Source organism: Aythya ferina (genome assembly GCF_964211825.1).
Source record: "Aythya ferina genome assembly, chromosome: Z".
NCBI classification, from domain to species: domain Eukaryota; kingdom Metazoa; phylum Chordata; class Aves; order Anseriformes; family Anatidae; genus Aythya; species Aythya ferina.
Window position 1 is genome coordinate 4,671,486 of NC_140299.1, and position 23,798 is coordinate 4,695,283.

A 23,798-nucleotide genomic window follows, 5' to 3' on the forward strand; every position below is an offset into this window, starting at 1 on the left:
GCAGTGTAGGTATGAATGGTAGGTATGAATGTCATTTTTACAACCAAATATAAAAACTAGATTCTGTTTGTAGTGGAATGCACGAGTCTAATGAATGGACATTGATATTGTTCTGTTTTAATAGATTAAATTTTTACTACCTGAGAAATAAGAAAAAAAAAATAATATATATATATATATATATATATTGCTAAGAATAAGAGAATAAGACAGGAAGAAAGAAGAAAGAACATCTTTGACTTACCCATGCTGTCTTTGACTTACCCATGCAAGTCTTACCCATGCTGTTTATAATAATTTATAATTTATAATAATTTATAATTCTTATAACAACTTAAAATATTCACTTTGTCAGCATATTAATTTTTAATACATGATCCGTAGTGTTTTCAAACTTTAAACTGGTGGTCACAATCATCTTGCGTAATTCTAGGCACCTGGCTAAGTCAGGCATGTGCTTTCCCTGTGCTTTCTCTGTATCTAGTGGTGAAAGAGAAAATACAAATCGAACCTTAGATCTCAAGTAGAGCCTTAGATCTTACATGTAGATGAATTTAAAACTTCCCCTTCTCAGTTTTATGCTCTTTCCTGACAGTAAAGGACTTTCAGGCAACTAGAATCCCTTCTATGATTTATCAGCTAAGCATCTCCATTGTCTGCATTATATGTCTGCATTAATAGTTAAATTATTTCCTTCATCAGAATGTATGTTATATAATAACAGAGGGGAGATAAAATAGTTACTCTTAGGATTGTGCTTTGCACCATGATAAAACACAGCAACAATTACAGTACACTTTCTTCCTGTCTGTTATTAGAGGTTGGCTCATGTCTTTGCAATAAAGAGTTTAAATATTATCTATACAGTTGTTTTGCAGGACTGAGGCTTTGTATCCAAATGTTTCATTAAAATTGTGAGGTAGAGAAAGCAAAATGATATCTTAGCAAAATACATATTTATTAATTTCTTATCACAGAGGTTTTGAGCTCTTACCACCAAGTATTTACAGGTTCTTTCATGTCATAGTGAAGGAAGAGACTGGGATGTTCTGACTACATTTCATATTAATGGGTCTGAGCACTTCTGCACTAAAACAAAAAAATAAACAAAAAAACACCACACAACCTAATAAAGAAAAGAAATAATCCATTGTAAAAACTTATTTGTAGGGGCTGTCAAGTACTTTGTATTCCAAATAGTTTGTTCTTATATTGTGTGGCTAAAAATAATAAAGTCCAGACTTATGCAAAAACCACTTTATTTTGATCTCAGAGAAGCAGGAACATCTCCTTGTCTTTTCATTGCCCTTTTTGATTCTCACCACCAGATAATAAGTGTTGAAAATGCAAACTATTTTTAAGGATCCTTTGGTGACCTAGTGCCTGTGTATGTTTTCCTGCAGCATGCAGAAAGATCCAGCTCACTCTATTATCTACAAGGTGTACTGTGATTCATTTTGGTTTCTGTTCCCTTTGTATGTAATAGTGAAGGGAGGATGGGACCAGTTTGCAACCAGAATTTCCCCATAGCTGGCATACAGAAAATATGTAAATCCAAACAGAAAACTCAATCTGTTACCCCTGATTTAAACATTAATTCTGTGATCCCATATACAATCAGTTCCACAGTTATACTCTGATTTCTACAATTTCTCTATAAGTCATTTATCCTTAATTAAAGTGTCAGTCTTCATCTTAGGAATCCATATTTTTTAGACAGCCTTGGTGGGTTACTGTCAGCTTTGAAATACAGGAATCTTTAAACATTCACCCAGCATCTCCCTGCATCACTCCATAAGGACTCAGGAGCAATGTCTTTGCAAGTAAACTCAGTCTGCTTAAAGATGTTCACAGGCCCAGAGCCAACCAGCATGGAGTGGGCTGAAAACACATTTGTGAAACTCCTCAGTCTTGTGAAAGGCATGGCTGCATGCAAGTTTTGCTGTATCCTCTCAGGTTCTGGTCTGTGCTACATACCAGGAAGTTCTTTAGGATGATGCCAGTCAACATAAACCAAAATTAAGCCATGGACTGCTTTAAGATATATATGTATATATGTATATGTATTTAATTATTATTATTATTAATAATAATAATAAAATTTAAAATTGTATAGATTATTATTCCCTGTTTAATATGCTAGTGTGTACCTATCCAGCTAGTTCTGTATGTATCTAGCAACACATATGAGTATTTTCCCTAGCAATGTTTATACAATTTTCAACACTCTTTAATATACTGGAATATCAATCTCTTATTCAGAAATCACAACTTATTTGATTGGTCGTTCTGATTCAGAAAAGACAAAAAACAATGATCCCTCTTCTCACATTATGTTTGCCATGGATTTTAGAGGTTACGGTAAGGAGATTCTTGGTCTGTTGTAGACTTTTAGGTTATGTTTATTTGTGTTAAATAAATACAGAATTATTTTTCATTTGTTAAAAATCTTCAGAGTTAAAAAGCTCTGTTCGCTCCCCCAAAAAACAAACAAACAAACAAAATATTATGTTTATATAACATAAAAATAATGGATTTTAAATTTTCAATGTTATCAGAACTGAAAATCCAAAGAATGCTACAGTCGATTAAGATTATTTTAATAATTTCTTTTAATATTTTCATTTTATTTCTACATTTTAATCTTTTCTATCTCTGAACTTTGAAACTTTAATATTTTTGTATATATGTGACATTTGAAATTCTTGAGAATATATACTTTTTTTTTTTTTTTTCCAAAAGAGAAGGCAAAAGGTATTTAGAATTAAATACAACTCGTTTCCTACAGATAGTAAGAAGTGTGTGTGGAACAACAAACATTTTGGCTATCTTGAGTCATCTGTGAAATCTTGTCACAGACCGTGATGAATATTCATATTAGTTAAAATTTGTCTCTGACTTTTTGAAAAATGAAGGGCTTGTTATTATGTATTGTAAGATACTTGTATTACTTGTATTTAACTTATTTAAATATATATATTTATATTTTTTTTTTCCTTCATGCTTCCCTAATATGTTCTATATCACTCCTTCTTAACACTGGAGTTAGTGGGCACTGGTTGTCTATGAAGAAAACAGCTTCTTTTCTCTAGAGAGCAAGCTCTTTTTGCTTAGACCTTCCTTCATCTGTTTTAATATCAGTTGGTGTGCAACTTTAGAATTTATTGCACATAGCATCAGTGGAAAGATACTCTTATTCTCTGCTTCATTGCTTCAATTTTCATTCATCTATAAACTACGCTACATTTTAGTAGTATGTTAAAGTTCCAGGGATAAAGTTTCAATGAATATTCTGATATTCATTGAAAATGTTGAGTATTATTGAAGATAATATTCAGTGTTTACAGGCAGTCTAAAAAATGTCAGCAAATTGCAAGTGAATAGTCTGGGGAAAAAATAAATAAATAAATAAAAACAAGAAAGATCTTTGCATTACATGAGCCATTCAATTATTTTATTCATTGACTTTAAATGGATTACTGCTATGATGTGGTAAATAGAAACTACATAAAGTATTTATATTTTATTTAAATGCTAGTTACTTAATTTATTTTCTCATTATACATTAAAGTAATGATTATGCTGTTTATTAGTGTTAAATATTTCATGGTCTTCACAACATTGTATAACTTACCATAAATGAATAGAGGTGATTATATTACCCATTCTGTAAGATTGTATCTGCAGTAGTCCACATGAATAGAAAGCAGGAGAAAATTTGTGATGGAAAATAAAGGCATTAATTACCATCAATATTTTTGAGGAATCAATGCGCTATATCTCAATTGTTTCAATAAAAAAAAAAAAAAAAAAGAAAAAGTGTTAAAACAATTTTTATGAGTATATTTATAGAACTTCCACCTGGAAGTTCTAAAATAATCTACAAATGGATTTTCAATGTATTTTCAGAATAAAGAAACCATTGCAACCACTAGCAAAATACAGATATGTGTGTGATAATGAAATATATTTGCAGTTTAATAACGAGACCAGTATCATGCAGCAGATTAAGAAAACACATTGGCTTGAATATCACAGGCAAATATAGTCAGAAATTTTAAAATTCAGATCAAATTTAAATTAAGATTGAAAAGAAACAGTATGTTTCCTACACAACAGGAACAAATAATAAACTCAAGTCAAAATTTACTCAGACTCCCATTAAATTCCTGATTTCATACAAAAATATTTACACAAGATATCTGGGACACACTACTGAATTGTCAAGACCTACATTTTCCTAAAGTAGATTATCTATCAACTTGTTCAAAATGGAAATTTAAAAACAAAACAACAACAACAAAACAACAAAACAGGCACACTTCAGCACAAGAAAATGGTGTTAACACTCTTCTTGAGAAACAAAGACTATCCGAATCCTTCCCAACACAAAAACGCCAGAGATGACTGTGCTTCCCTATATTCCTTTAGTGACAAAATCAAATTTTAAATGTTTTTTTGTGGAGGACTTGCTAAAGTGGTAAGATCAATAACATTTTTGTAACATAGAACATTGTTCATTCAATTGAGATTTGAAAAAGTCTTAATAATATTAATGGATATTTATATATAAATAATTAATATTTATAATTATAATTTTTATAAATAATTATTATAAGATATTGAGGTATATACAGTGATTTCTTAGAGTGTTTTGTTTTGCCTTAACACACTATAGAACTAGCCAATGGATTGTGAACATTAAACTGAAACAGATCTCATGGGCCACTGAATCTAATTTCTTATTTTTGTGTATGTCGCAGTGTATGTCTTTCTCATGAGCTTGTTCAATGGATATATTTAAAATAGGCACATTTTCTGGGTGATTTGTTTGTTTTTGTTTTTGTTTGTTTGTTTTCCTCTAGCATTTCAGTCATTTATCCAGGGAAATAATTATCAAGAAGAAAAAGGAATAAATAAATTCTCAAACCCTGTTGCTTGTATGACTGAAAATTTAGGATGGCACCTAAATATGAAATACTGCTTCCCTTCCCTTCCCTTCCCTTCCCTTCCCTTCCCTTCCCTTCCCTTCCCTTCCCTTCCCTTCCCTTCCCTTCCCTTCCCTTCCCTTCCCTTCCCTTCCCTTCCCTTCCCTTCCCTTCCCTTCCCTTCCCTTCCCTTCCCTTCCCTTCCCTTCCCTTCCCTTCCCTTCCCTTCCCTTCCCTTCCCTTCCCTTCCCTTCCCTTCCCTTCCCTTCCCTTCCCTTCCCTTCCCTTCCCTTCCCTTCCCTTCCCTTCCCTTCCCTTCCCTTCCCTTCCCTTCCCTTCCCTTCCCTTCCCTTTCCTTTCCACACCTTTCCACACCTTTCCACACCTTTCCACACCTTTCCTTTCCACACCTTTCCTTTCCACACCTTTCCTTTCCACACCTTTCCTTTCCACACCTTTCCTTTCCACACCTTTCCTTTCCACACCTTTCCTTTCCTTTCCTTTCCTTTCCTTTCCTTTCCTTTCCTTTCCTTTCCTTTCCTTTCCTTTCCTTTCCTTTCCTTTCCTTTCCTTTCCTTTCCTTTCCTTTCCTTTCCTTTCCTTTCCTTTCCTTTCCTTTCCTTTCCTTTCCTTTCCTTTCCTTTCCTTTCCTTTCCTTTCCTTTCCTTTCCTTTCCTTTCCTTTCCTTTCCTTTCCTTTCCTTTCCTTTCCTTTCCTTTCCTTTCCTTTCCCTTCCTTTCCCTTCCTTTCCCTTCTTTTCTTTTCTTTTCTTTTCTTTTCTTTTCTTTTCTTTTCTTTTCTTTTCTTTTCTTTTCTTTTCTTTTCTTTTCTTTTCTTTTCTTTTCTTTTCTTTTCTTTTCTTTTCTTTTCTTTTCTTTTCTTTTCTTTTCTTTTCTTTTCTTTTCTTTTCCTTTCTTTTCTTTTCTTTTCCTTTCTTTTCTTTTCTTTTCCTTTCTTTTCTTTTCTTTTCCTTTCTTTTCCTTTCTTTTCCTTTCTTTTCTTTTCTTTTCCTTTCTTTTCCTTTCTTTTCTTTTCTTTTCTTTTCTTTTCTTTTCTTTTCTTTTCTTTTCTTTTCTTTTCTTTTCTTTTCTTTTCTTTTCTTTTCTTTTCTTTTCTTTTCTTTTCTTTTCTTTTCTTTTCTTTTCTTTTCTTTTCTTTTCTTTTCTTTTCTTTTCCTTTCTTTTCCTTTCTTTTCTTTTCCTTTCTTTTCCTTTCTTTTCCTTTCTTTTCCTTTCTTTTCCTTTCTTTTCCTTTCTTTTCCTTTCTTTTCCTTTCTTTTCCTTTCTTTTCCTTTCTTTTCTTTTCTTTTCTTTTCTTTTCTTTTCTTTTCTTTTCTTTTCTTTTCTTTTCTTTTCTTTTCTTTTCTTTTCTTTTCTTTTCTTTTCTTTTCTTTTCTTTTCTTTTCTTTTCTTTTCCTTTCTTTTCCTTTCTTTTCCTTTCTTTTCCTTTCTTTTCCTTTCTTTTCCTTTCTTTTCCTTTCTTTTCCTTTCTTTTCCTTTCTTTTCCTTTCTTTTCCTTTCTTTTCCTTTCTTTTCCTTTCTTTTCCTTTCTTTTCCTTTCTTTTCCTTTCTTTTCCTTTCTTTTCTTTTCCTTTCTTTTCCTTTCTTTTCCTTTCTTTTCCTTTCCTTTCCTTTCCTTTCCTTTCCTTTCCTTTCTTTTCCTTTCTTTTCCTTTCTTTTCCTTTCTTTTCCTTTCTTTTCCTTTCTTTTCTTTTTTCTTCCCAGAGCTCTACAGGTGGAGCCCAGCAGAAAGCACTAAGCACTATCAGACCCCTAAATATCACATTCCCAGCAGACAGTTGGTTTTGCATCACTGTGACCTTATAGGCACTCAACACCTCATCTAATTTCTTCTCTGTATATCTGCACATTATGAAGAAAATAAACAAAACAATCTGTAGGGTGGGAGAATCCCAGACAGAGCCACGTTGCACCAAATATACTGTGTTTTTAGCTACATGGGCAACAAAAATGATGTGCTTCCAGTGAATCACCTTCAGTGTTGCCCAGTGCCAGGACAAGAGCCAGTGGAACAGGAACACAACAAGTTCTGTCTAAACCTCAGGAAGCAGATTTGTACTACACAAATGACACACTGGCACAGGCTGCCCAGAGAGCTTGTAGAGTCTTCTCTTCTGAGATCTTCAAAAGGTTCCTTGATGTCATTCTGGTCCCCTTGCTCTGGGTGGCCCTGCCTGAGCAGGGGTTGGACCAGAAGGACCCTTAAAATCCATTCCAGCCTCAACCATTATGGGATTCTGTGGTAACTCTGGGCAGGGTCTTAAAACTTAAAACTTATTCTGGACAAAGCCTATGGTGAAAGCACCTGATAAGTTTTAGATGTCTTTTGTAGGAGATTAGATGAATCATACTTTAGATTATAAAGCTTGTCTCGATGACTGTTTCAGGGTTTGATACCTCTGATGTGGTCACAGGAGTTAGCCACTTGTGAATTTACGCAGTTTCACATACATATTTAATTTCACACACAGTGATCTCTGTGCTGCTGCACAGCCAGGTATGCACAGCCAGCTCATTTAGGATTATTTGGACCACGAGCTTCACGGGTTACTTAAGCTGTATTTGCTGCACAGAATTTGTTCCTAGTCTGTAAAACAGGGGCATCATGCCTCTTCAGATAGCAATTATTTTCCCGAGTGCTGTGGACTCCAGAAACTATTTTAAAGACTATGAAAAAAAAAAAAAAAAAAAAAAAAAAAAAAGTTGTAGTAGTTGTAGTAGATATTTTTATTTCCATGTTACAGTACTCTCCTTCAGCTGAAGTTGATGGATTTTTTATTGCAGTCACTGCTTACCTTATCCATATTCTCAGTATCTTTACACCAATAAATTGAGTTATAGAATTTAGTATATTTCATCTCCTTCTAACTCTGTTTTTTACACAGTTTAGGATAAATTTTTAATGTAGAAGACTTTAATGGGTACCATAATCTATCTTTCTTTAAAATTCAGTATCTAGTACATTTTGTCTGTTTCAAATCTAGAGTCTTGAAAATGTTGATAATTTCACACCAGAAGACTTTGGGGCTCTGCGTTTAGAGGTCAGTGGGCATTTCTAGCTGTCACTGATGTCTTTTCCACTGATGTGCCTAATAGAAAAAAAAAAAAAAAAAAAAAAGAAGTGTAACAAACACGACCAGAAACACATGTTCTGAGGAAACCGATTATTCATTGCTGTCTACTTTATCTTCCTGTCCTATTTTAAGGTAAGAACCATTCCATCAAATAAATAATAATAATAATAATAAAAATAAATATATAGGTACCAACAATGACAAGAACATTTGTTAAAGAAAAAAAAGATTTTATTGGGTTCGGTTATAACTAGGACAATAACATGTTATAAAAAACATGGTGTTATACTTTAATTCCAGTAACAAATCACATTATTTTCTCCCTAGTTCCAGGTGGGTTGAATGGCTAACTATGAGTGCATAGAATAAATATATCTGCTAAAATTAGCAAGAGAGAAGCTAGCTGGTCACTGTTTTCAGCAAGGCAGATACCTGGCTTTTCCTCTCAGCCAGCATATTCCTGCCAGGATTTATGAACAATTGTTTGCAACTATCTGCTGTAAACAGCCTGAGGAATATTAACTCTTAATTGGTTTTCACTTACACTCTAATATTAGAAAACAAAACAAAAACAAACAAACAAACAAACAAAAAGTTTTACCTGACTATCTAGAATGCTTATTCTTTTCAAATATGCTATTAGTCTGAAACTAACACTGCGACTCTAAAAGCACACATTTTTCTCTTTGCAGTTTGCTTTGATACAGTCATTTCCTTCCCTTTCACAGACTATATATTAACAAGCAGGAAAGGCAGCATTCAATTTGGAAAATGACCTATTAGTCCTGTCTTTGCTTGCATTTTAAAAGAATGAAAGCTGCTGAGCGTGACTTCAGGAAACAGGAGATGCATTTAATCTGCCCGGTGTAAGCAAGTTATTTCTGGTTGTTTGTCTGGCCTTTATCCGGAGTTCGCAGCACTGACCATGTGCTACCCACTCATGTTTGCACACCGCTGTGGAAGACTCTTTCTTCTCAATTTTCACAGGACCTCAGAGCTGGCAGTGTTTCCTGTGCTGTTAGCACAGCCAGTTCATCCCAGTGCCAGAACGCATCCACTTGATGTTAGCCAGATGCCTTTTCATTGACACCTGAAACTTTTTCTTCTCGCATTTCACAGGGAACATTTCAGGGTCTGGTTTGCAGTGCAGAGAAGAAAGCTGTCTGCTGCAGACTGCCTCCCAGGAAACAGACCGCCTTGTCTTCAGAGAAGTGGCTGCAGGTTTTATGCACTCAATGGTCTGTTGGAGTTCACTAAAAGGGCTGGAAGAGCTCCTTAAAAGAGATGTAGTCTTCTTCCTTTGTGACAAAAGGAACTTAAACTCTTCAGAGTCGTGCTGAAAGAAAAGAGACTCTTTTCTCCTGGTATTGGGGCTCTCACCCAACGTAAGAAACCCATAAGGGGTGGTGATTTTGGAGAGGTGGGGCAAAGATAGGGCAGCTCTCGTTGCTGGGTCAGAATGATGTGCAGCTCTCTCCAGGTCTCCAGGGAAAATCATTTGGTCTGTAAAGCAGAGGGTTCCTCTTCTGTGCAGACTCCCTCTTTTGCACAGTGCATCTTTCCTGATGTACGATTCAGATTTACTTCTAGTTGTTCTGCGCTTTTGAACAACTTCATCAGAGACACCTTGCTCTGGAGTACACTCTATGGTGTCTTCCTCTGGCTCCTGCTGGAAGGAGATATGCTCTATGTCCAGAGAAGGGATGAAAAACTTAGGGATGCGATCAGGAGTCATGACAATGTTGAAAATATCCTTGTTTTTCTGAGACACTTTATCTTCAGGAGATGACTTGCTGATTTTGAGGCTTGTCCAAGTTAGCAAGCTCTCTATAGCACTTTTTAAGGAGAGCTGGGATGTACTACTAGGCACCATTATTTCTGCCAGCTTTCTTACAAAGCACAATGCTGTCTGCTGATTGAATTTTCACAGCACTGATTGCAGATGGGGGACTCATTCCTGCTTATAAAACAAAGCAAATGACGTCATCTGATAGCTAGATGTCATTGGCATGGTAACCAAAGATAAGAAGGCTTTTACACTCCTACTTATATACTTACTGTCTGATTCATGCTGCACCATTACCTTAAATAAGCTTAAACATTTGCTTTAATTATTTTAAAATGCCAGGTTTGGTTCTGGTGCCCTAGCTTTTTTCAAAAGAATACTGGTTACAAACAGACCTGTAGCTTTCAGGCTATTTAGTTTGTGTTATCTGTGCTATTGCACAATAACAATAATAATAAAGCTTTTTTTTTTTTTTTTTTTTTTGAAGGGCTGTAACACAGTATGGATGATATGCAAGTAGGTGTAAAAAGCAAAGTTTCATTATGATTATGACACTTTAGTTTAACTTTCAGCAAATCATGCTATTTGGTGTATTTCACAATGAAGATTGAGAGAGGAAATGGTAAGAACTGAGCGATCAAGCAATTATTGGACTAGTATATAGAAACTCATTGCAAGGGGTCTCAAACTACCTTTCACTAATGCCGTGTGTACATCGTATTTAATGAGCAAATAACAGGTTCTTCAAAGGTTACTCAAATTAAGTATCTGTTATTAAAGTGATGGGCATGTGCTCAGGTGCATAAAGGATCTTGCAATTGTTATATCAGTTTCTATTGGTACTTGTTTCACTTCTTAGACTTCTGGTGAGAGTTTCCTCTGAGTGTACGGATCCACTGTCAGAGATGCAATTCACAGCCAGATCTGAAAACAGGGCAGACAGTGGTGTTGGTGGATTCTCATCAGTATGAGATCATAAAGTCCTTTTTCCAATTACATTTTAATATCCTTTCTTGCATGCTGCTCAGCTCCTTTCCTACCTTGGTGCAGGTCACTCTCTAAACTTATATGCATGATTCCCAAGGAAGACCTGGAGAATGCAAAGAAGTGGATGAACATAATCTGATGGCTTTCATCTCTGCATGATAAGAACTTCTGTGCTTGCCTTTTTCTTTTGATCCCACGAAGGCGGTTCATAGTTTTGGTGACATTTTGGGAGCCTGTGCTGCCAAGCACTTCAAAAGTACCAAGCAAGTTTCCCTGTCTTACAGTGTAAAGTCCATATACTGCATTTCATTTCATTTCATTTCATTTCATTTCATTTCATTTCATTTCATTTCATATATAATTTCATACACTCTTATTTTATTCTGTTAACATTCCCACTGTTCATAGCTATTTTTCTATGTTTTGGGGCTAGAAGCTCAGTATTCATAATTCAACAATACACTAGTCAGGAAGGTTTTGACTTCTCTCGATTTAGTTTCCTGTCCTTCTTACACTGATTTTTGGTGCAGCAAGTTCCAGGTTACATGTCAGCACTTCAGTATAGGACCTATTAGTCTTGGCTTTTTGAAGGTAGAAATGGGCAGTGGATACCTTTTGGTGGTATTTTGGGGCAGATATAGAGTCTGAGTTCATCTCAGAAGTTCATCTCAGAACTAGAAACTTCAAGAAAGCAGTTCTTGTCTAAAGTTGACTTGTCTCCACATGCATATAGGCTCAAAAGAACTGCAAATTCATAGAAAAAAATATGTAATGAAATAGGAATGGAAATATTTAATATATATATATTAGTTTAGACTTGAAAAAGTCAGCAATATTCAATTGATAGAGTGGTAATAACAAAAGCAATGTATCTTGAAATCACTGATAAAATGTAATACTTTCAGTTGTCTTCTGTGTTTTTACTGAAAAGAAAAATGAGGGAATAAGCATGACTTGTTGGGATGAAATTCCAACAATTCTACTGCCATTTTACAAACCCTTAGTGCTTCATATAACATGATTGCTTCTTTATCTGGAAAAGCTTTTAAAAATATTATTTCCTTAACAGAATCACACATTAGAAAGAGGGAAAAATCACAAAATTTCAAGTCTTTTGAAATTCTGCAATATGAAGTTCACTGCTGTCTTATATTAACCTTTCACAAACTTCAGTAGATGATGCCATAAAAATAATACATATAAAATATATATATATATATATGTATACTCTCTTAAGGGTTCCTTGTTGTCGTTTGGAACTTAAAATATTCTGGCTTCATTTACAGGTAAAAAATTATAAGTATCTGCCTTTCTACCCTATGTCAAAACTCTATTTCTGCAAAAGACTTTATTTTCTCAAAGGAAAACATAAATCAGGGTATATGATATCCCCCATAATGGACTATAGAATTTAGTGTATTATGATTTTGCAGTTTGAATTGTAGATTGATTTGGGTTGGAATGAACATTACAGATAATCCAATCCATTCCCCCTTCCATGAGCAAGGACATCTCCCCCGAGACCAGGTTGCTCAAAGGTTCACCCAACCTGGTCTTGGATACTTAAAAGGTTCCACAGCTTCTGTGGGCAGCTTGTTCTAATGCCTCATCACCTTCCAAGTAGAGAATTTCTTCCTTATATGTGATTAAAATCTCACCCCTGTTAGTTTAAAGTCATCCCCCTTTGTCCTATCTCTCCACCCCCTTACGAAGAGTCTGCCCCCAGCTTTTCTGTAGGTACCCTTTAGGTATTGGAAAGTCTCTATACGGTCTCCCCGGAACCTTCTCTTCTCTATACTGTACAGCATCCTTGTCGTCCTCTTCTGGACTAATAAATTCATGTCTTTCTTGTGCTGGGGTCCCTAGAACTATTGGAGTGAGGTCAGAGGAGGGATACGAAGATGATTAGAGATAAATAGAGACAAGGATATCACGTGACACAGTGTCATTTTTGATCATATTTTTACAGTATTTTTTTTTTTACAGGGTAAACCTAATCTCTGAATTTGATTTACAAGACAAGTAAAAAGAAGTACAGCGGAAAATGTTGTTTTAATCCATAAAGATGGAATGGCAAAATCTCAGTTCCTCCAGGTCATTTTGACCACAACCATGCAGTCTATCATCAAAAATACATCTCCTTTGAATAATTGTTCTTATATTCACGAGGGAACATTTACTGTACAGATTAATGTATTTGACAACAGTGATTTTTTGTTTTGTTTTGTTTTGTTTTGTGTTTTTTTTTTTTTTTTTTTTTTTGCTTTAGGCAAAATAGAGTTTTAACCAATAATAATTCTATCCAGTAAAAACACCCAGAGCCTCTACTGATGTTTGGATCTACTATATAAAATTAACCATATGAAATTAGAAAAGTGGCAAGATTCTGAAGAAAATAAAATAATAATAATAATTGAAAAAAAAAATGTATAAACATTTCAAATTCTTTTTTGTTTTATAATCCTCACATAACCATTCTCCAAGGAGAACATTTTCTGCCTCATGTATCCATTATAATTTGAGAAAAAAACATAACTCATCTTTTCTTTCTTTTCTCCTGACGGAATCAGCAGCTTTTCAACAATTTATTCTCCCAGGCTCAAAAGCAAAAGTAGAGTTTAGATGTCTTATACAGTATTTTCTCTAAATAGCTCAACTATTAAAATCTGATATTGTAGGCTTTCTATAGAATAAAAGTTTCACCTCTGGAAACTGGACACAGATAAAAAATGGTTCAACTTTTCATCTTTCCTGTAGAGAAGGCATATTTCTGGTGTCTATGAATACACAAATGCTTAGCACTTACACTGAGCTTTTCATGTTTGACGCACATTGAGAGCATTGACTAATTAGTCTTCACAACTCCCTTGAAGGGTAAGTAAGCACTATCCCTGTGATGTTTGCTGTACACACAATATGGAGAGAATAATGGAAATTGTTAATGCTTGTGCTGAAAAAAGAACTGTAGAGATGCAGAAACAACACTTCCAATGTGTAGAATTACCCAGCTTTAAGGAACATATGATTTTGGCTGGCCTTTTTTTTCTTTTTGACTCATAATTTCACTGTTCCCATGCACACCTTAAAAAGGGGGGGAGGGGGGAAATCTTGCAGTTTAGGCATGTGTTTTTCACTAGAGGCAACAGGGAGGCAGAATATGCAGAAATCTTTGGGAATGGATTTTAGCTGGGTACCTGATGTTAGAGCTATGAACAGCTCGGATGCTGCTTTGCTTTTAGCATTAATATTTGTGCTCTACTGGAGGACATCTCCATCTTTCAGAAAATTGTTGGTTTTCAGATTCTTTCAGTTTGCTACTGTTCTTTCAACTAATGTGAAGGTATCTGGGTGACAACCAAGATCCAGATACAGTGTTCAGGATTGTTTGCTTTGAGATTGATTACTTTTTTTATGCCTAGATTCACTTTCCTAACCTTAGTTATTTAACTGAGGTATCTAAGTTACTGTTTTGTCATTTGGGGAGTTGGCATCACTATTATATTTGAAGACATCTCAACCAACTATAGAGTGTGTGACAAAACCCCAAGCCTGAGTGACACCGTCAGGCATCTAAGTAGGTTGGAACGAAACAAGGCCTTTAAAATCTCTAAGATGCATATTGCATTTGCATATGTTTCACAGCTTCCTACTGAGAAGAGACTTCATCTAAGCCGGGGTTACTACTTATTATAAATATTACATAAGAACATAAATGTTATATACACAATTATGAAATATTGCATAAGAACTGTTTCTGGTAAGCTAATTATGCAATTGTAACTAAAGGCTATCAGCTCAACCCCTCACACAGGATTACTCCTTTTACTCCTTTTTTCTTGACAGTAATGTGTTATAGCAAAAAAAAAAAAAAAAAAAAAAAAAAAAGTAAAAACTGTAAATAACATATTCCATGCTGTGTTCCCAATACCCAGAAGAAATCTAGTTGGTAGCATATTTTCCACAGCCAGTTTGTGTGTTCTTGAAATTAAGATTATACAGAGTGTCAATGGAGAGTAAAGCAAATAAATTATGTTCATTTATTTTCTAAGAAGAAGATCTGAAAATTTGGGAAAACATGAAAAAATACTGGATTTAGAGGCAGAACTCCAGGTCCCTATAACAGAAAATTTTGGCTTATGGCTTGTGTTATTACTACAGTAAATAACAGCAGCAAGTCCATTTGTATAACAAACTTTTAGGTCTGTTGATTGACAAAAGACAGTTCTAATAAGATGGGTACATATGTATCCAACCAAGTACTCGATTAAGTGCTAAAGAAACTTTTTTCTCCTGTAGTTAAATTTAACTACACACCCTAGCTTGAACGAACAAGCCCAAAGCTGTACAAAGGTGTTATTTCAGCAGCCTTTGCTTTGGTTGCACTCAGTTGTTTTCACTCATTTCCAACTGCCTATTTAATAACAACGAGACAGAAGACACAGTAGCTTTCCTAAATTATTCATTTCAGCCCTACAAAGTGACTCCCAAGATTTCTGCTTCTGTTTTGTGGTGTTAATAATTCAGAACTGCTAGAGAAAGCAAAGCTTTCCAGTTTAGTGCTTATTTTTCATTTTCTTAACAAAATTACACTTCTCAATCTTGTCCTGGTAACTCCCAGGTTCTGAATCTCATCTTTCTCATGTGTTCATTGATAGAATTACATTGGAATAGACTACAATTGACTAAGAAGAATTTAAGTGTTCACTTACATCATTTTGGATTCATCTGCTTCAGTGCTCTAATGTTTTCAAATATCTTGGAATATAAATAAATACTACCCTCTGGTGTTTTACATTTGTAAATATTATTATGGAATACATCCTTTAAAAAAAAATAAAAAAATATTTAACTTATTTTCCAAGTACCAAAGAATCCACATATTGCTGATGATCATGAATTTTCATTCAGTCATGGTGTAGTTAAAAGAGCAAAGGAACATAAAAGGGAAACCTGAGCTGCAGTCTACTGAACACATAACATCTCAAATTCATAAAAAAAAAAAAAAAAAAAAAAAAAAAAAAAAAAAAAAAGTGTGAAATGCAATCATATTTTAAAGATGTTTTTAAATGTTCTGTATGAATAATATATTAATAATGGCAGATACAATATATATTTCTATAATTCCACTGGTCAAATATATTAACAGAATATGCTATAAGCCCATATTTTTTGATGTGACATATACAACATACATTGCAGCTAAATGCTCTATTAAAAAAGGGAAATTTCAGCTCCCTCAACACCACCCCATAAAAAAGCTTCATTAATTACTGAGAGCACGGTCTCTCAAAGAGCAGCTAACCAAAGCCTATGTAATAAAACCTTTATTAAACCACACATACCCTGATGTGTTCTGTGTACATAGAGAAAGAGTGTTTTTTACATCTGAATGCATGTATATACATATAGAATATATGTATACACACGTATATGTTCAGTGTATAGCAACCTGTTTACATAATATTAGTAGAGTTACTATGCCAACAGTCCTGAAGTCATCTGATAGAACGGTGTGGGATCACAGGCTTACCTTGAGATGAGCAATGTGTTCACCAGTGTGATCTAGAGAACCTTTTTTCTAAAAGTCTTGTCTGAGTCTTGAACTAAAGACTCTTGAGGGATACAAACATCTCCTGTGTTCTCCTGCAAACAATTCCATCTTAATTTTCCATCATGATAAGGAAAATATAGATTTTACTTTTTGATTGAATTGATCTTGGACTTTCAGCCTTTGCATTGACTTTTTGAGTGAACATAATCACTAATGAGGACCCTGTCCACCTGAAAATGTCTTATCATTTGTCACAGTAGATATTTAACAGAATTAGCATGTGACTTTGAATTTTAATCATCAAACTAAGTTCAAAAGAGGAAACAAATTAAATGAGGAATGGAAAATAAAACTAATTAGAGTGCTATTTCTTGCTTAGGGTAAAGTTCAATCACTATGTCAAAAAAATTTTCACATCTATATTTTTTATTATTCTTATTTGTCCCAGTAAAAAAAATATATGAACTTTGTATTTCACTGATAGGATGTTACCACTTTGGGTCCTGGAAAACAGGGAGCCTGTGCTTCAGTGACACCATCTCCAACATGAAACATTAAAAATTCAGATAGATTCCTTAAAATGTTTAAGATTAGTTTGGAAAAGCATATGACTTAAACGATAAGTATAATAACCCAAGCTTTGTTTACTGACTTCTCAATTTCCACAACCCTATGCCTGGTCTTTATTGTTTCCTGTCTTTGTTATACACTCAGGGGGTTTATGAAATCTGCATTTGTAAATGACATTGAAAATAATAGCATGTGTTTATATATATATATATAAAAGAAAAAACAAAAACAAACAAACAAACAAACAAACAAAAAAACAACACAAGATGTCATAAGAGAAAATAAAGCTAATATCACAAAAGCATTTTTTCAAACTTTATAATCAAGTCTTGTGTTGAAGATATCCAGATTCAAAATGACTTGAACCTTAAGAAAAAATAAATTAATTAAAATGACAGCTTCCCCCACAACGTAGATTGTGTTTCAAAATTCCAATTCTAAAGACTTCACTTGTATAAAAACATACATGAAATCAGATTAATTAAGCCTATACATATACTATAGTTTTCCCACTGACTGTATACATGAACAGAATGTCTTACGTATCATATATCTGAAATATGGAAGTATTGTCTCAGCTGGAGATAAATGCACAGATAGGTAAGAGGAATCATCAGTTTTCTCTCTCTCAACATATCTTAGTGACTATTTTAGGCTTATAAATATACTTTGGATACCTAAAATAAGGCGAGATGGATAGAGTCTATTTGACTTGCCAGAGGAGGAGAAGCAGAGAAGGGCCTGGGTGTCTCCAGCTCTTCTCATCCTTCCAGCTGACATCCATGTCACTGATATCTTCTGTCTGGTAAGCACTTACTATAGAGCTGGCCACTAAATTATACAGAGTCACTGGGGGAGAATACAAGTTTTGACAAGATGAAGAAAAAGGACCTTTGGGAGGTAAGTTCAGCTCCCACCTTTAAGCTTCAATAGTTCAGTCAATCTCCTTTAAGTACAGTTTTTTTCCATCAGCTGTGCATCTGGTCTGATGTCTTGAATTCATGCTCTCTAAACTGCTCTAGTCTTGGAGCACATTCACAGCAAGATTCATCAGTGGAGCTCTGCTGATATCAACAGGGCTGTGGCAATTGATAGCGGGTTTCTTTTTTTGTTTTAAAGTATAAATATGTAAATGTGTAAAGTATAAATCTCTAAGCAGAACCCTGCAAATGCAAAGTTAATCTGTTGTCTTTCTCTGTTTAAAATCACCTGTTATTACATTTTATGGTGTACATATTTATCATGATGGCTATTACATTTAATGTTGTACAATATTAGCTTTGTTTTGAAGTCTCTAGCAAAGTGCACAAAGATTTCCCCTATCACTATGATTTATTTATTTATTTTCCTGCCCTTGTGTTTTGCCTTTACAGTAGAATCTTTGACACATATTTTCAAAGTGCTGTGCAGGGTACAAGACATTTCAATCCTGAAGCTAATGAGAGTTATGTGGATAAATTCTTGGGTGCAAGGGAAGTTGCAGTCATTAATGTTTCTCTAATTCATTTAGTTATTCGAAAAAGCAAACAGTTTTTGCTACAGAAGTAGTTCCATGTAAAAAGGGTGCAGTAATTCAATGCTCTGCAAAATGGGAGGACAACTTGCTGAGTGAAGTGTCCAGAGCTGTCAACTGTGGTATCCATTCACAGGAGGATAAGTAGCAGAGCAGTGTCCTTAATTTAGTCAAGCTCCTCAGGTCATCCAGAAGCACAAGGTTTGACTTTGTCATGCTCTCTGTTTTGTTGTTTTTCAGGACATACCAGTATCCAGCACTATGTTCACCATCCATCTCTATACAGACTTTCCAGGTGTGGAAAACTTTCCCTTATGGAATTTAGTTTTATGACAGTTTTAGATCTGTTGTAAATTAGCCAGAAGAAACTTTATAACTGCCACTAAAAGATACAAAGTACACTTGAAAGGTTCATGACAGTTATTTCTGGAAAGCACCTGGGTACAAATACCCAGCAATAGCGACAAAAATAAATAAATAAATAAATAATCCTCCTTTTGCAGAGGACTTAAAGCATCTAGCTTCAAACTTTTAAGGTGACTTAAAGAAAACTCTGGGGAAGCTCTTTAGCACCTACCCCTTCCGTTTCCAGGTAACCTGCTGGCTACCTGGAAACGGAATTGTTGAGATAGTCTTTGGTTGCCTCCATCTAAGACCATAAAGAACATCCTGCCCCAAGAAGTTCTGAACTGTTCTGTTCCACTTTTAAAGTATTTCAGTACAAACACAAGAACACAAGAACACAAACACAAGAATGCCAAGACTTTGTATTTGAGAGCAATAGGGTTTTACTGGAAAAAAAGACCATGGAAAAAAGACGTTCTGTAGGAGGCATGCCTCCCCTCTAACTGAACCACATTTCCCCCAAGAGATGCTCGCCCAGCTTATGGCTGACAGACATTCCATTTTCAGACTCATGCACCCAGCAGAGCACTCGGATGTCAAGCAGTTTCCCAAACAAAGCAATTATTTTGCTTTTGGCTCCTAAATGAAATAGGGCTTAAACTATATCTAAGAGCAGGTGAATATATAGCCCCATTTACTCCCCAGCACTGGAACATAACTGGAACAGAATATAATCTGCCTAGGGAAATTTTTCTTCTTAGTCTGATAACCAAAATAAATGTTGTCTAAGTTGTAATTCCTGCAACAATAACAAACATAATGTAAACTAGTGACCATAGTAATGTTAATATTAAATATCATATATAATTGATTATTTGAATTGATTGTTGATATTATACATCATATAAAATTAAATTGTCTAATAATGAGACAGAAGGTGAAGAAACATGGGAAGTCTGTGTTCATGTTTTACTAGCTATTTGGGTGATGATGAATGAGCATCATCAGAAAAAAAAAAAAAAAAGGATCATCAAAAGCAGAAGAATGCACTGGATATGACTGTATAGTGGTGTCAGCACTCCCACTTTCAAATACTGTCAGATCATACACACAAGGCTATGGAAAAAGGGAAGTGGTCAAAAGAAGGTTAATATATAAAATGATGTGATTACAAATTAGAGCTGAAATAAGCAGTGTCTCACAAGTGTTAATGCATAATTGTACAACAGCACAGTTAACCTCTGGAACTCCCCACTGAAGAACAGAAGTAGAATTAATGATATCCAAATAGTAATAGCTTCCATAATTTCACAGAATAGCAAACACTGATGAAAACCACAAATATGTTGAAGCACTCGGTAGCCACTAAACAAGATAATGAAGGGATTTCTCTCTTAATATGGCAGAACAACTGGCTAGATACAATAGATATAATACAAGAAAGACTTATCAAAAACTGAACAGAAGCAAATAATTAATGTGACCCTTCTTTCAACAAGATAGTCTTCTTCTAAATAGCTTTTTAGACTGTACTAATATCATTTGGCTTTGCAGAAAACAGTGTGCACATCTGGGAACTTTCTTTGTGGTAATGTAGCTATAGTGTAGATATGCTGATGTAAAATTCACTGCAAAGGGGACCATGTTTTTTGCAGTTAAAATTAAAAATAAAGGCACGTCATCTTTGTAAATTGTATCACTGGACTGCTTGTAAGACGGTCTTGGCTAACTATGAAATATACAAGTTGTAACAAAATCATAGATAACAACAAAAAAAAAAAATTAAAAGGATTTTAATTGCTAAGAAGAATCATATGCATTGTGCAATGACCAGAGGTATTTTGAAAAAATAACATAAGAAAATGTATATAAGAAAATATGTAAAGTAGATTGAGGTTTCAATTTGTATAGTTTTTCCCAGTTTGGATAATGAATTATCCTGCCCCTGCTGTAAATCTACATTAAAAGTTACTGCTGCTGGCAATCACAGCAGTATAACTTTCTTGATTTCTCCTTATTGAAGCCTAGGAATTTATCTCTTCAGTGTGAATGATTGCGCCAGGAAAGGTAAGAAAGGCTAATTGGGCCCAATCTAATCTGGTGATCTAGAACACATTGTTTTAGAAAAATTCAAACAAAAAAAAAAAATTGCTGAGATGCTTGACATGAAAAATTAGTGAGGTCCCTTATAGGAAGACATAGGAAGGGCAAGGAACAAAGGCTGAGCTCTGCAACATCGGTTCATATACTAGAAAATAGACGTTTTCATGAGACAGCATGAACGTTATATTTCATGATTTTGAAACCTGTTATTTCTCATGGAAGTGGGTTTGTTTGGAAAGAAAGGAAGGAGAAGATGTTTCTTGGTTTAGATCTTTATCACAGAAAGGGGAAAATGACTTATCAACTTAAAACCTTCCCGTTTTTCCAAAACTACCAGTGTTCTCTGTGTACACAGCAGTACAGCAATACCAGTTTGTGTCTTTGGATGGCAGCAGCATTCTGACGAGATAATTCAACCTGAAATGGTTTTGCATTGCTCAGATTCCACCAGCCCTGATGCTGAGCTCAAGGCGAGCACTGTAAGCTTAGAGCTGATTCAGTTGACCTTTCCTGTGCAATATGGGAGGCAAGGCAGGGACATGTTGACTGTTACATGAGAGCAGGTAAGACAAGGAATCAGATCTTACCTGTCCAGTTATCAATCCTATTCCCAAAACAAGTTTAGTGATCATCTGCAGCATCAACCAAACAAATGTATTAGACCAAAATGCAGCAATAGGTTCTTGTCATCTTCTGTGCTGCCTGTGGCATGAAAGAGGTGTTAATAAGATATAAATAAGTAAATAAATAAATAAACAAATAAAATTTCTAAAGTAGTAAATATACTGGAAATATGTCCTGTAAAGGTTCTTTTCCTTCCCTTGCTCAAATAATTGTTCTCTTAGTTTGTCTCCCTGTGCTCATATTATCATATTTCCTCCACTGCCATTTTACTTCTTACCTGGAGTGCTACAGAATCAAAGGTTTAAAAGTCCTCCTCTAAATTAGTTCTGACCTGAATCTGACATGAAAATAATAGCAAGCTTTTAAGAGGTTTCAAGCAAACCTTGAGGAGATTTGTCCACTTGTATTTGAAACCCTAGGGGTTACAAGCTAGCTTCAGATCTGATAAAGAGATCATTGTAAAATAAACTCTAACAAAATAAGCTTCTCCCAGCAACTAGAAAATCTCAAAGTAAAAACAAAGTTTGAAAGACCTGTTTTCTTCATATATATATATATATAATTTAATGTTTAATTGAACCTTTTATGAGAACTACATGGTATCAACGGTTCTAACATCTACATTTTTCAGAGGCTATTTTCTGAAGAAAGTATTTCAATGTATCATTTTTATATAGCCAGAGTGTATTATGTCTTGTTATGGCAGAATGGAGCTTTGCTTTCATACATTTTTAAAAGAGCTTATTGTAAACATAAAGAAGGTACGGTAATATTTGTATTGGCTCTCTAAATCAAAACAAGGTCCATAAAATTAACCCAATTCTCCACGGTTCTTAAATCTCCTCCAGTCTCTGAGCTATAGCATCACCGCAGACAAATGTGGATGTCAAGCCACTTGAGCAATTCCAAGTGAACAATATATTTCAGTTAGCTTACTTCTTCTTAACTAAAGAACCACAAACACTTACTGCATTCCACCATGGCCAAGCAAACACATATGCTGTAATCTCTAAGAAGGCCTATTTTGTTTTCCTGTGCCTAAGAATAAAATCATAGACCTTGTGTTCAGAATTCCCCCCACTATATTAATATGGATCAAAAACAAGGTGGCTTAGATTACTTTTTTTTTTTTTTTTTTTTTTTTTTTTTTTTTTTTCCAATCTCCAGCAAATCAAGCTAGAAGCTGAAAGAAAATCTTTCCCTCTGGCTTGGTCTGATATCTTTTAGAAATGTTGAAACTAACAACAAGAGGGGTACTATGAAGAAAGGGACAAAAATGTTATTCTGAAAGATGACAAAGTATGATTGGGAAACTTTACACTGAAATAAGTTGGCAACAGATGTTGCTGGTTCCATGATGTAAGTCAACCCTTATTCCCACACCCCAGAGAACCCAGAAAGGACAATAAATTCATTTATACTTCAGACCACTGATGTACAGTAATTTCTCTTGCCATGGTGAGGAACAGATAACCAAAGCAGATGAATAAGAGATGTGAGGTAACAACTCTCAAGTGAAAAAGTTGAAAATTGCTAAAAGGATGCTGATGACATTATCAGAAATATATGTATTCCAGTATTCATTACTGAAACCAGAACAATTTTATGGGAAATCCTAATCTCTTTTCTGAAAAAACAAACAAACAAACAAACAAACAAAAAAAAACCACTTCATATTTTGATATATATATATATCTGACTTTGATATATATATATATGTATATGATATATAGATCTGAAGATCTGATATATCTATCTGATATATATATTAGACTTTGCAGAAGACACTTTTGTTTGTCATTTAGTGTTTCTTTTCAATGGGACAGGTGGCTTGTTTTTTTTTGTTTTTTTTTTTTTTTTAATGTTAAAATGCAATGCATGTCCATGGATTATTCAAACTTAAACTGTATGATATATATATCAGTTTTATGTTATATCAGGATCAAGTCATCAGAAGTTTGGTGCTTTGTCACTACCTGTCTGCAACCCTCTCTAAACAGCTGGTCATTATCGTATACATATACCAAAGGAAAATTGATCCACCACTTTTCACAAATGCACACACTCGTACACATAATTTCATTTCCTTCTTCACTGAGTTTAGTGGTTTTGCTGTCAATTTTTTGCATATTTTATGTTTGTTTGTTTGTTTTCAAAATGCTATGTGAAAGGCCCAATAACAACTTAAACTGACAAGAAAATATCATAACTCAATCTGTAGAAAAGAATGTCAAACATGTAAGTGGAAAAATCTGAAAAAAATAGCTTTTTTTCATTTTTATTTTTCATTTTTTTTC